Below are 13,836 nucleotides of genomic sequence, written 5' to 3' on the forward strand. Positions count from 1 at the left end.
ACTGATGTTTAATGGGGAGTGATGCAGGACTTGCACTCCACAGGTGCTCAAATAGGGTTGAGGTTGTGTGACATTGTTTACAAGGTGGGGAGAGAGGGTGGCATCTTATCTTTTAAGATTTTGCAGAACATCTGGGAATTACTGATGCCAGTGATGAAGTAAAATTCCCCCACACTTTCAGCACTTATAAAATCCCCATATTAGAACTTTACCTTCACTTCCCACTGTACTCCCTGTATGACGCCATGCATTTTGGATTCCATCAGATCCACCAAAAAAAAAAAAAAAAAGAAAAAAAAAAAAGGCTTGGGCTCATGAGACCAGCTTATAGATTCTCAGAGGTCTGCACCTTTATCAGTATGGGCCTTGGCAAAGGCTAAACAAGCTTTTTTAATTATCTGGCTTCAGCAGTGCCTTCATGTGTGGATGACACCATGCATTTCACTACTTTGCAGAGTGTGTCTTACTGTGTGAGATGAAACAGTCAGTCCAGTTTGGCTTCCCACAGCTTTTACCAGCTCTGAGGAACGTGCTTGGCGATTCTTAGCAAAAATCGCTCATCATGAAGTGAAAGCTTACAGCGACAGTCTGAACATTTAAAGAAGCTTTCCCGAAATCCATCCTTTTTTAATTTCTGTATCACTTTTGCTACTGTGTTTTGACTCAATAACAGTGACTTGCTAATACTCTGGTACCATTGTCCCCTTTTGTGCAATAAAATAATTTTCTTCCTTCATTTACTTGACAATTCTCTCCCATGTGGTGCATTTGTTGTCAGCATTGAGCCTGAGAGTGATTCAATGTGTTAAGTAACACTTTTACACTTTAACCAATTATGTCTATTTGAGTGTGATGGTTCAAAAGAATAATCTGCTGATCAATGTCCCTCAACTAGCACCATAAGTGTTATATTGTAAGTTTCAGGAGGGTGTACACATTTTTGCAACCTGGCCTTGTATAATTTGGATAAGAAAGTTATTTTTTTCTATACATTTGTGTATAACAAAGGTTTCCTAGTTGTGCTAACATAAAATGAACATAAACTGAACTTACTTAAAAAGTGTATTGCAAAAATGCTACATATTATTTGAAGTAAATCCAACACATCATTTTTATTCAGGGTAGTTTCAAGTTTATGGTATATACATTTATCAGTTTATACAAGACAGCAAATAAAGAATACATCTAACTTGATTACAACCTGTAATATGAGTGACTTGCAAACTCAATGCCATAAAGAAGTCTACAGTGAATACTTTGCAATGCATTTTGACCAACAATGTAAGCTGCACTCGAGCCAGTGTCAGTAAGATCCATTATATTTATTTGCTTTTTATGACTGACAGCAGTCAGTATGTTATACATGATTTGGCTCCAGGCCAATTATGTACTGCATTGCGAGCAAATATTTTACAGGGTAAGACACATATACCCAGTAATCCCCTAGCACTTTGCCACACAATGTATGCAGTGGGTCCATTTTTATTATGTTTGCCTTGGGGAACCATTTGTACAGTATGAACTGTGATTTAATTTTTATGACACTACATGAGAATGTGTAGTCACAGCAATTATTAGATATGAAGCAGATGTACTGAGTTTCAGTCTATGTGGAATAACCTGGGTCTATGCTATTAAAGTTCCCTCCATAATTGTAATTAATTAAGCCTCTAAAAATGCATTTGCTTTGTCTTTTAAACAGTGCCAAGTGAAAAAGATGAAAAGAGGCAATAGTTTGGAGAGCATCCATCCATACACATGAGGTGTCAGGATTATAGGTGACACAGTGATTGAGGAAGAAATGGTGCATGCAATAAATATATTCTTTGCATATCAAAGGGGCTGTAACTTGATTTCAGTAGACATTATGCTGAAGATTATTAGCATACATCTCTGAATAATACTTTAAAGGAAACAAGAGGTGACTACATTTAAAGTCAACATGAAAATCAAAACTGACTTTCTTAATGTATTGTGAATGATTCCTCTGTGCATGTTATTCCATATAATTTTCTGTTGTTGATATCTGACTTTGTAATCTTTAATCAAAATGTAAAAACGTAATAGCAAAATTTTATAACGCCATATGCGCCATGCTGGCTATTGGATAATGTTAACCAACAGCCAAAAAGTTACTGTATTTAGACATTGTTTTAGGGAACTTGTGGTGCGTATAAATCATGTTGGAATGATCTTCATTTTACGAGTTGATCGCACATGAACGGCACCACAAAGTCATAATTATGAGTGGGAAACTCTGGATTTCTGAGTTGGGGGTGTGTCGATTGAAGAATCATGGAAAGATCATTGGTAATAATTAAGATTTACTTGTGGATTTTGGCTGTGCAGTTAGTTTGTATGCATTTTTTTTGTACTGGTAATGAAGAACAACAATAAATCTTGCCAGAAAATAAGACTCATTTAGCTGGTTTATGAAGTGACAGGCTTGTGCAACAAAACTACATTTCCCATCATTATACTGTATGTGGCTGCACGAGAATGATAAAATAGATAGATAAAGCTTTTATGTTGCTTGAAACGTTCCTCTAACATGACATTTTTGTGACAGTGCAGTACAGTATGTGTTTGTGTGTGACTGATGTTCTTGCCTTAAATGATGGGCGATAGATAAATCTGCATTGATTTTTGTGACTCTTGTGCACTGTCCGCTATAAGCCATAATGGGAGGGTGAAGGACAAGGTGAAAAAAATGAGTCTTAATCTACTGTCACTTCGGTTCAATAAAAATATGCTTGTGGCTGGTCATCCGCTTACACCAGTGCACCCTATCTAGTAAATATCCTTTTCTGTATCTTTCTCTTTCTTATGTGGATCTTAACCACAGAAGAAATTCACATATGCAGTATCTGATTTCCATAAATTTTAAACAATCAGAATGTGTAATTTTGGTAACATAACAAGAGAAAAACAAAAGATGAAAATTATATACACTCAGTGACCACTTTATTAGGTACACCTGTACACCTACTTATACATGTAAATATCTAATCAGCCAGTGGCAGCTGTGCAATGCATAAAATCAAGTAGATATGGGTCAGGAGCTTCAGTTAATGTTCACATCAACCATCAGAATGGGGAAAAATGTGATCTCAGTGATTTCGACTGTGGCATGATTTTTGGTGCCAGACAAGCTGGAGATCAGCAATTACAGAAATACTCAAACTAACCCATCATGCCACGGTTGAAATCACTGAGATCATGAGATCACATTTTCCCCCATTCTGATGGTTGATGTGAACATTAACTGAATAGATATATACCATTTATTTAAAAAAAAATGCAAGAGATACATATACTCAATAAATACAATATATCTTGGTTAATGTTAATTATAACTACTAAAAATATAGTTCATGTTAGTTCATAATTAACTGATGTTAACATATGCAACTGTTAATGTTCAAAATGTGTTTGTATATGTAGAAATTAACATTAATCAAGATTATGCTGTAATTGTTCATTGTTAATTCATGTCTAAGTATTGTGTAATGTTAATGTCTACAACCTTATTGTAAAGTGTTATTTTTCTTTTGGCTGCAGTATTGAACTAGAATTGAACTCCCACCATAGTGAATATTATAAAAATTAGGGAGATAATTACATTTTTTTTTAGAAGATTCATACATCTCAGTGTGTATTTAGTGGACTGTGTTGATATCCATCTTATTGTGTAAATAAGGCAGGCTGCCTTTTTTGTTGTCTAGAGGCACTCTGGGCGATGATTAACAGATACTGAGCTTCTGCATCTTTAATTATAAACTTTATGCCAACATTGTGTCAAACCACTCTGTGTTACCAAGACTACAAAACATTTTGGGAATGTAATGCATGTTTAATACTCAGTATCATGTGGGCATGTGTGTGTAGGCAGTTGCCATAGAAACACCAATCCTAGCATCATGCACAAGCAACATTTTGGCACAGCAAAAGGGTTATGCCTCAAAGCTAGAACTGCATGATGCTATCAATATATCTGATTGATTTTGTACAAAAAAGCAAAAAAAAAAAAAAAAAAAAAAAAAAGCAAAAAAAAAAAAAGCACATTAGGGCCTATAAATGTATGTATTGAAGTGTATGTCCAAATATGTGCTTAAAAAAATATGTATCCATATTCCATGCATGGGTAATGCGTGTGTTCACAAATGCCAGTTTTGGTATGTGCATGCCTGTGTGTTTGTTGGTGGGTGTTTATAGCGGGAGTGTTAATGGTGGAATGTAAGAAAATAGTTGCAGCATAACCCTGGAACAGGTAGTTGTCTACACTGGTCCCCAGTTGTTCCTCCCCCCAGCAGGTCCTTTAGTTTCCCATTTGTTATAACGCTGGCCCGCTGAGCCATCCCTCCAACCGTGCCAAGAGGGAGGCGAATGGCTATAATTTAAGTGAACGTCTGCAGGCAGGATAGGCAGGAGGAGCCGCTCAGTTAAATTATAATAATAAACTCCCAATCGATGCAGGACCCCTTGCTAAAAATAAAAGCAGCTCTGGGTTGGATTGCTGTATGTCCATAAAAGAGGAGGGCTAATATGAGGCAAACACATGATGGAACCTGTCAAAATCACAGCACTCTTTTTTATTCTTAGTGACATCACACATGTGTGAATGATGTTCTAAACTGTGTTCTGTACAGGAATGAAAAAACAAAACAAAAACACAAAAATAGGACGTGTTCTTGTGTCCATGTTTTTAATGTTTTTTTCTATTTAACCATGCACTAGAAGGACATATTTGACAGTCACTGTTGTTTCAGTGTTCTTTAAGATGCAGTGCAAAATTTAAAGAAGTTTTAAAAACACATCTTGTGAAACCTACGTTCGGTTCCGTTCCATTGCACTGCATCTAGCTGTTTTTGAACACAATAACTCGCCCTCTGTGAACAGCCCCTAAGAGGGTAATGCCCCCTTAACCATGGATAAATCACTCTAACGCACAGCCTAGAGTGGCTTATTGTGTTTATAAACAGAAATTTGACAAAAATAGCAATGCTCAATAAATAGATAACATTAATCATAATAATAATATGAATTATAAAATGCCATGAAAATTGTGTGCTTGTGGCAAAATATTTGCTAAATAATATAACGAGATTCCTTACATTTATCTCAGCAGTTTTAAGTTTAAATGCTCACTATGTCGCTCTAAAACCAAGTTAAACTTTCTTCCAAAAAGATGAGGTTTATAAGGTCAATGTTCTCGAGATTTAAATCAACAAACCCAACCCTAAACCTAACTAATAGTGTCAAACTTGTGCCAATTCGGAGTTGCAAGTTAACTATCCATTTTATTAAAATAGAATAGTGACTTACATTGGTAGCCTTAGTGGACGTCTCAACAGTAAATGGCTTAGGTACCAGAAAATACCTCCACAGCTTTTTGGAGTCAACAGAACAGCCTTCTTTCAGCCTTAATTATAAATTAAGATGGAGAACTGAAGTGATGTACTTTTCAATTAAATTATTAATGGATTTTTGAAAAACAAGGCTAAGGGAACACATCAATGAGGCAGGCATTGGAATAGAAATCGTGGTCTGGCAAGGAGGAGGAGGAAATAGATGGTTAATGTCAACAGGAAAAATGCAATGGGACCCATCCATTTGTTTTCTAGTATATTTATAGGCTCTGAAGCCACCAGCGTGGAAGAAATTATCCTGTTAAGAAATCCTTAGCTCTGAATAACAGAACTTTAAACACGTTATCAGGATTATGGGAATGTGCCATAGACATTCATGTGTGTAGGGATGGATAGGAGGGGGACAGGGGGACAGGTTCCCCCCATGTTTGGAAGAGAGTGAATTCATCGTGCATCTGTCTTTTTTTAACAACAAAGAAATTAATTTAGTTTGAGACACAGTAAATTAACCACAATAGGGTTCCTGTTACAGAACTAATGAGTCATGCAGGTGATATTAACTTTTAATGATTGCTCATCAAAGGGTTAACAGTGGACAACTCAGAAATACTCAGAAATCTGCATTGTATCACATTACTATATGTTGGATTGAAAATTACAGTCTATATATCCACTTTGTATATTAACAAACTGTATCATAACATGCTCATGTTACAATGCGATATTCAACAAGTTTTACTTTTGTTGTAACAGGACCACACTGAACGACATCACTCCTTTTCTCTTTCTAATTCTCAACAGGCACACACACGCACTAACACATGTGTGCATATACACACAGGCACAGTGAGGCCCACTCACATAAAGGCTCTCACATTGGCACGCCCACACAAACTTGTGAATACTAACAACATTCCTGAAATCGTAATCCATTACATATTTATCCTCCAAGGTGTATGTTATCTCTCAGTTGGATTGTTATCCTAAACTCAGCTGCATAAATACAGAAAAGCAAAGTTGATTTTAGATTGTATTTTTTAACATAAATCAGCATTTTTATTGAAATTATAAATACATTTCCCCCTCCCAAATTGTACTGTACATGAAAAGAGCTGAAGACTAAATATAAAAGAGGACAGAAAATCACTACTACCCAAATATGAATTTTAAATGATAGATTCAGTATCTGGACATCTGATCACGTCTAGCTTTGTAGAGGAAAAAGCTATTATTAAAGTTATGGTTAAAACTTTGCAGAACACCAAACAGAGGACTAAGAACCATGCACTTTTAAAATCTTTCATTTAAGTTAATGTAAGTAAAAAAATACAATTTAATATGATTTAATCAACTACATTTTGCTACCCCAGAAAAAGTTATTGTAAGGGTCAGATCATATAGAAATACCTTCTTAACGGATGCATATTTTTTCCGAGCCTTTTTTTGAAGAAAACATACTTTTTATTGATATTAGTGAAGACAAATCAAATAATCTAGCAAAATTACTGTCCCTGCAGATGGGGCAAAGTGTTGCTTGGCTCTTTGACAAGAGATAATAAAGCAAATAAATTAGTTTTGACCTTAAGTGTACAGCCGCTTGAGCAAGTCCATGGATAATTACCTAGATAATAAATTATACCCAATGAATTTTTTTTTTTTTTTTAATCTTACTGTAGGATGCTAGAACTAGTGAGAAATAATAATGGAATAAAAGAGCATGTTTTCTATAAATGTATTCCAGGCAGAATACAGCATTTTAAGTACAGTATCTCAAGTGTCCATTCAAAGGGTTGAAAATAATGAGAGAGAAAGCAAGAGAGAAATAGTACGGTTAAGACTAATTCATACTTACTGGGCGAACAGACTTCGCTTAGTTGGCCAACAAATGATGACAAAATGCAGTGACGTTTATGTTCTGCCAATTTGTAGTTTGGTGAGATTTCTCCTGTTCATGCACATCTCTGAAATTCGTGACCTTGGAGAACTCGGCTGGTCGAAGAGCATTGATGATTGGTTAAAACTATTTGTGGGCAGGGTTGGGAGGGTTACTTTTGAAATGTATTCCACTACAGATTACAGAATACATGCTGTAAAATGTAATTTGTAACTTATTCCGTTAGATTACTCAAGGTCAGTAACGTATTCTAAATACTTTGGATTACTTCTTCAGCACTGGTAGATTTTTTCACTTGTTTTTACTATAAAAAATCTGCCAGTATAGTAAGACAAAATACAAATGTTAAAAATACATTCTCTGAAAAACCTAAATATTTTATGAAGTGTTGTTTCATGATAAATCAAACTGGATTTTTAGATATTTTTACAGGAAAACAATACAAAAATTATTATGAAGAATACGATTTTTGCCCTAATATCAAAGGTCTTACTAGAAAAAAGAAATTATGATCCAACTTGAATTTTCTTGATAAAAAAATATGATCGTGCCTGGTAACGTGCATGTGAAATGGCTAGAAATAGCATTTTACACAAGGTTTATTTCTAATTCTTCTGCTCCAAACTTACTTCAAACTTACTTCTCTGTCTGCTCGTATGAATGTAACACATCAAAAGAAAGTGTTTCACCACTGTTCAAATGCACTTTGGATCGCATAATTTATATGTATAAATTGTTCCATCTGAAAGGACTAAACATTAAATGAAACAAATGACAATAAAATGCAAAGTAATCTCTTCAGTAATCAAAATACATTTTGAATGTAACTGTATTTAATTACCAATGATTTAAATTGTAACTGTAGTGGAATACAGTTACTTATATTTTGTATTTTAAATACGTAATCCTGTTACATGTATTCCATTACTCCCCAACCCTGTTCGTGGTGTGGTTTGGATATAACGCTTCTTATTTACAATCGCGCGTGTCAGCTGAGGAGTTATTACCTTGGTTACTGTTGATAAAATGGATAACTTTGATGCCTGTCTCTCAGAGATTGTGCGGAAGTATACTTTTTTACATGATTTGCAACACAAACTCTACAAAGACAGTGCGGCCACGACAAACGAGTAGAGAGAAATTGGAGTGTTTAAAAGTGGAAGGGGCCGTGACATGTTACATAAAGCAAAGAAGCACCACAGCACTAAAAGCGGTGATCTACGGAGAGAAAAACCTGCATTATTGGCTTTATTTGTGGCTGGAACAGTACGTAAAAGTCCTGGTTACTTTCGTAACCTCCGTTCCCTGATGGAGGGAACGAGATGTTGTGTAGATGTAGTGACACTAGGGGTCACACTTGGGAGCCCCAAACACCTCTGCTTTTTTGAAAAAAGGCCAATGAGAATTGGCGAGTGGAATTTGCATGCCACTCCCCCGGACATACGGGTATAAAAGTAGTTGGTATGCAACCACTCATTCAGGTTTTGTGCTGAGGAGCCGAGACCAGGTCCCGGCCATTTCAGCGGGTAGTTCAGCATTGTGGCAAGAGGAACACAACATCTCATTCCCTCCATCAGGGAACGGAGGTTACGAAAGTAACCAGGATGTTCCCTATCTGTCACTCACTCGACGTGTCGATGTAGTGACACTAGGGGTCAAAATGCCAAAACTAGCTGAACTGTGTTACGTGAACTGGCGGTGTGTGACAGGCAGACTGCTGTGTGCCTCGTAGCCAGCGCACCAGGCCGTCACGTAACCTCCCCCAACGCTCTTATGAGCGTCGAACGGTCCATCAGGAGCAAGTCGACTGCCCAAATATAGGGACAGGCTAGCACAGCCGAGGCCTCTTTTCCCTCTCTTTTCTCCCCAAAAAGAGTGGAATTTGTTAACTGACTGGGAGCCATAAGTGTCTGCATTGGGGGTGTCCCTCCCAAGGGGAAGACACCGCGGAGACAACACCCCACCCAAAAAGGGGGGGGGGTATTTTGAGTGGAATATGTCACATGGTCTTACCGAGTCTTCTCGGAAGTATGTCATGTGGAGAGGTCCCATGGTAGGTCCTACCCGAAGGGGGAGGAGTTTCTACAGAGCATGGCGACCGGGGGCAGAGGGGCCTCTGCCCAAGGAAGACACAGTTTGCCGACAGGGAAACAATTTTGCGGAAGATATCACATGGGGTCGCCTTCGGGGAACCAGCACATGTGGAGCACCTACCTCAGTACAGGGGCTCATTAGCACACATACTGGGCCGGTCAGCGAGGGCTAAGGAGGAAAGTCATCCAGGGATCACAGTCTGTGAACACGACTGGGAGTCTAGAGCGCACGTCTTCACTTCAAGGGAGGGGAAAGGTGCTATGTGCAAGCGGTACACCCGGCCAGTTGTCCCGGAACTTACCTGCTCATGCCTGCCAATACACGGGACGAGACCGGCTCAACCCGGAGAATGTAGAACCTCGCAAAGGTGTTGGGTGTTGCCCAGCCAGCTGCTCTGCAGATGTCTGCCAAAGAGGCGCCACTGGCCAGGGCCCAGGAGGCTGCCACACTCCTGGTTGAGTGGGCTCGTAACCCCGCAGGGGTTGGCACGTCCTGAACCTGATATGCCATCGTGATGGCGTCAATGACACAGTGGCCGATCCTCTGTTTGGAGACAGCGCTTCCTTTCCACTGTCCACCAAAGCAGACAAAGAGCTGCTCGGAGCTTCTAAGGCTCTACGTGCGATCCAAATAGATGTGTAAAGCTCGCACTGGACACAGCAACGCCAAGGCTGGGTCTGCCTCCTCCTGGGGCAGCGCTTGCAGGTTCACCACCTGATCCCTAAAAGGAGTCGTGGGAACCTTTGGCACATAGCCCGGTCGGGGTCTCAGGATCACGTGAGAGTAACCTGGACCGAACTCCAGGCATGATTCACTGACAGAGAACGCCTGCAGATCCCCTACCCTTTTGATGGAAGTGAGCGCAGTCAGGAGGGCAGTCTTCAAAAAGAGTGCCTTAAGCTCAGCTGACTCCAAGGGCTCAAAGGGAGCTCCCTGTAGACCCCGAAGGACTATGGAGAGGTCCCACGAGGGGACGAGGTGCGGTCTGGAGGGATTCAACCTCCTAGCACCTCTCAGGAACCTGATGATCAAGTCGTACTTCTCCAAATACTTACCATCTACTGCATTGTGATGAGCCAAAATAGCGGCTACATACACCTTCAGGGTGGAGGGGGACAGCCACCCCTCCAGCCTCTCCTGCAGGAAGGAAAGCACTGATCTGACTGCGCACCTCTGGGGGTCTTCACACCGGGAAGAACACCACTTAGCGAACAGACGCCGCTTCAAGGCATACAGGCACCCCGTAGAGGGAGCCCTAGCCTGAGTGATCGTGTCTACCACCACGGGTGGTAGGCCACTTAGGTCTTCCGTGTCCTGTCCAGGGGCCAGACGTGGAGATTCCAGAGGTCTGGTCGTGGGTGCCAGATGGTGCCCCTTCCCTGAGAAAGAAGGTCCTTCCTCAGGGGAATTCGTCGGGGGGGGGGTTGTCGCGAGGAGCATGAGATCCGAGGAACATGTCTGGGTGGGCCAGTAGGTTGCTACTAGGATGACCTGCTCCTCGTCCTCCCTGACCTTGCATAGGGTCTGTGCAAGTAGACTCACTGGGGAAAACACATATTTGCATAGTCCAGGGGGCCAGCTGTGTGCCAGCGCATCTATACTGAGGGGTGCCTCGGTCAGGGCATACCAAAGCAGGCAGTGGGAGGATTCCCTGGAAGCAAACAGGTCTACCTTTGCTCAACCGAATCGACTCCAAATCAGCTGGACCACCTCTCCTGAGGGTAACGTGACAGCATGTCCGCTGCGGTGTTGAGGTCGCCTGGGATGTGAATGGCTCGTAGCGACTTGAGGCGCTGCTGACTCCAGAGGAGGATACAGCGGGCAAACCTGGGCAGACGCCTGGCGAACTGAATCGCGTAGCCAAGTCGGACGATCTGGGTCAGCCATCGCGACAAGTTGGAAAGTGCGAGCCATGCGCCCAAACTCCGGGCGAGTGGGACCAAGGGAGTGATCACGTCAGACATACCGGCGGGTGGGGCCTCACGGCCGTGGCCGTGGCTGTGCTGAATTCAGCGACATCGAAGCACTTACCTGGCTCCTGCCACCCACCATAAGATTGGCTGAGGAGTGGTAAAGAGGAATCTCGTCCCCGTAGTCCACTGGAACCAATCCTGCGTGGCCGTGTTTGTGCCACAGCTGGGCGCACAGGGGCGGGGGGTCCGCCGCTGGAGTGCCATACCTGCCAAAATGGGACGGTGGACAGTGGTCGTGACGACGGCCGTGCGCACAGGATATGTGACCCAGGAGACGAGGGAACCATTCTTTTGTCAGGATTTTGGGTGCCACAGCCTCCTGGACATGCGGCAACAAAAGATTCTCCTCCCGGCCCTCCACCAGGGGATGGAGTGGTCTGTCGACCAGCCCCAGAGAAGTGGGTCTCCTTGCCCCCGGGTCGCCATCTCGGGGGCGCTTCGAAACCTTCCTCAGGTTCTTAACGGCCGGCCACGAGATGGGTGTCCGTGGGGGGATATCCGGCAGAGGTGGTCCTATTGATGTCCCCAAATCGCCCCCAGTGCTAACCAACGTGGCCTCAAACATGTAGGTAGAAGGTGCGGGGAGCTGCTGGGGTGGCTTGCTTTCTTATGAATGCAAGCCATGACCGCAACGTTACCATGGTCATGTTCTTGCAATGAGGACATAACTCATCCACGAACAATGTCTCCGCGTGGGCAGTGCCCAGACATGTAAGACAGCGATCGCGGCCGTCAGAAGTGGAGAGATAACGACCGCAACCAGGAATAACACATAAACGGGAAGGCATCTTTAAAAAGACGTTCCGTGTGTGTGCCGCTCTTTTTGTGAATGAAAATATACTCTTTTAGAATATACTCTCTTATTTTTGCTCTGCCGAAGCACCCAGGGGCATTCTCTGTACTCCACGGGTGCAGAGGGGGAGAAGCCGCTGAAATGCACCGTAAATCCGGCAGTTTTGAGGTGCGTCTCTGGAGGGAATTGAATTCAGTGCACTGAATACAACCACTCGGCTCCGAAGAGAAAATCTGAATGAGTGGTTGCATACCAGCTCCTTTTATACCCGTATGTCCGGGGGAGTGGCATGCAAATTCCACTCGCCAATTCTCATTGGCCTTTTTTAAAAAAAGCAGAGGTGTTTGGGGCTCCCAAGAATGACGCCTAGTGTCACTACATCGATACAACGTCGAGTGAGTGACAGATAGGGAACACTGTTACATCACCCTACACTAACTAATTTTAAAACGACACCATGTTTAAGTATAAATGCCAGCTTCGTTCGCCGAGGGTGTGTTTGTTCACCCAAGAGAAAAAAGTTTGGTTTCTTCCAAAGTAAAAACCAGGCTTTTTAGAGAAATATACAAATGTTAATCAGTTCGCTGATTGTTCTTTATCCAAATACTGCCAGATCATGACCGTATGCTACTCTAAAAAGTGCAGTCACAGGCCCAACATGAACTTTTTCCCTGGGGTCCTCTCTGATCTCTATGCTACAGTAAATTATTGTCCTATTTATTTTGCATTTGTATGTATGCTTGGGTGGATGTAATTTTATTTATGTACAGTATTCATGTATTCAGTCTCTGCTCTGGTTCAGAGATTTCACCCCACTCATAAAAACCAGACCATAAAAATGTAACTTCCACTTGACTGTAAACACAAATCAACAGGGTCCAGTTTCACTCTTTGAAGCTTACTGTCTGCTTAGGTCAGTCTTGGCTGGGTCAGCAACAAAACAAGGGTGATCTGGTTTCTCAGGGGAGAAGGAGAGCTCGTTATTTATGGTTTGCCAGCAGATCGGTGTCATATCACAGGGCTCAACTTTTTTCCTGACAGTCTGCCATCCCTCTTTGCTCTTTTGCTGGCACTCTTCATTTGTAAGGACACCCAATTCTGTACCCCATGGTATCTGGGAAATGGTCCGTGAGAGACTTAATTGTGCCATAAATGCTTTTTATGCTACAGACGGACAACTCTGTCGTGTCTCATTTTTATCCATTTTAGTTAAGTCCTCAAGTTTGATATAATTGCTTATTGTCTACGGATTACGGTGAAAATGGCTTGTGTATTTCAGTCTCAGACAGTTCATCTGGGTTATGGGCAATACATTATGGCAATAATACAATCAGTTCCGGTCCCAAAATTGGTAACTGGTAAAGACTCACAATAGTATCTAAGGCCTAAAATTGCTACCTATATTTGCAAAAGTAAATGGATATGCTATTGAAAGCATACTTTTCAGAATTCTAAAAAATAACTAGATAGGTACATTTTCTGAAGAAAATGTGAGTGGTGCTTGCTATGGCAAAACATGCTGTCACAATGCCCCACCAAAGGCCTCAGTACACTTCCCCAAGTCAAAAAAGCCCATAAGTCTTTACATTGTTCTGGTGCAGAGATATCGCTGGGGGCTATAGGGGCCCTCAAGGGCCTCACGGAGCCTCCCAAGGGCCTCAGTACACTGCCAAACCATCCCCTTTCCTCTATGATGTCCTGGTGCCGAGATAT

This window comes from Myxocyprinus asiaticus, chromosome 44 (assembly GCF_019703515.2).
Source record: "Myxocyprinus asiaticus isolate MX2 ecotype Aquarium Trade chromosome 44, UBuf_Myxa_2, whole genome shotgun sequence".
NCBI lineage: Eukaryota > Metazoa > Chordata > Actinopteri > Cypriniformes > Catostomidae > Myxocyprinus > Myxocyprinus asiaticus.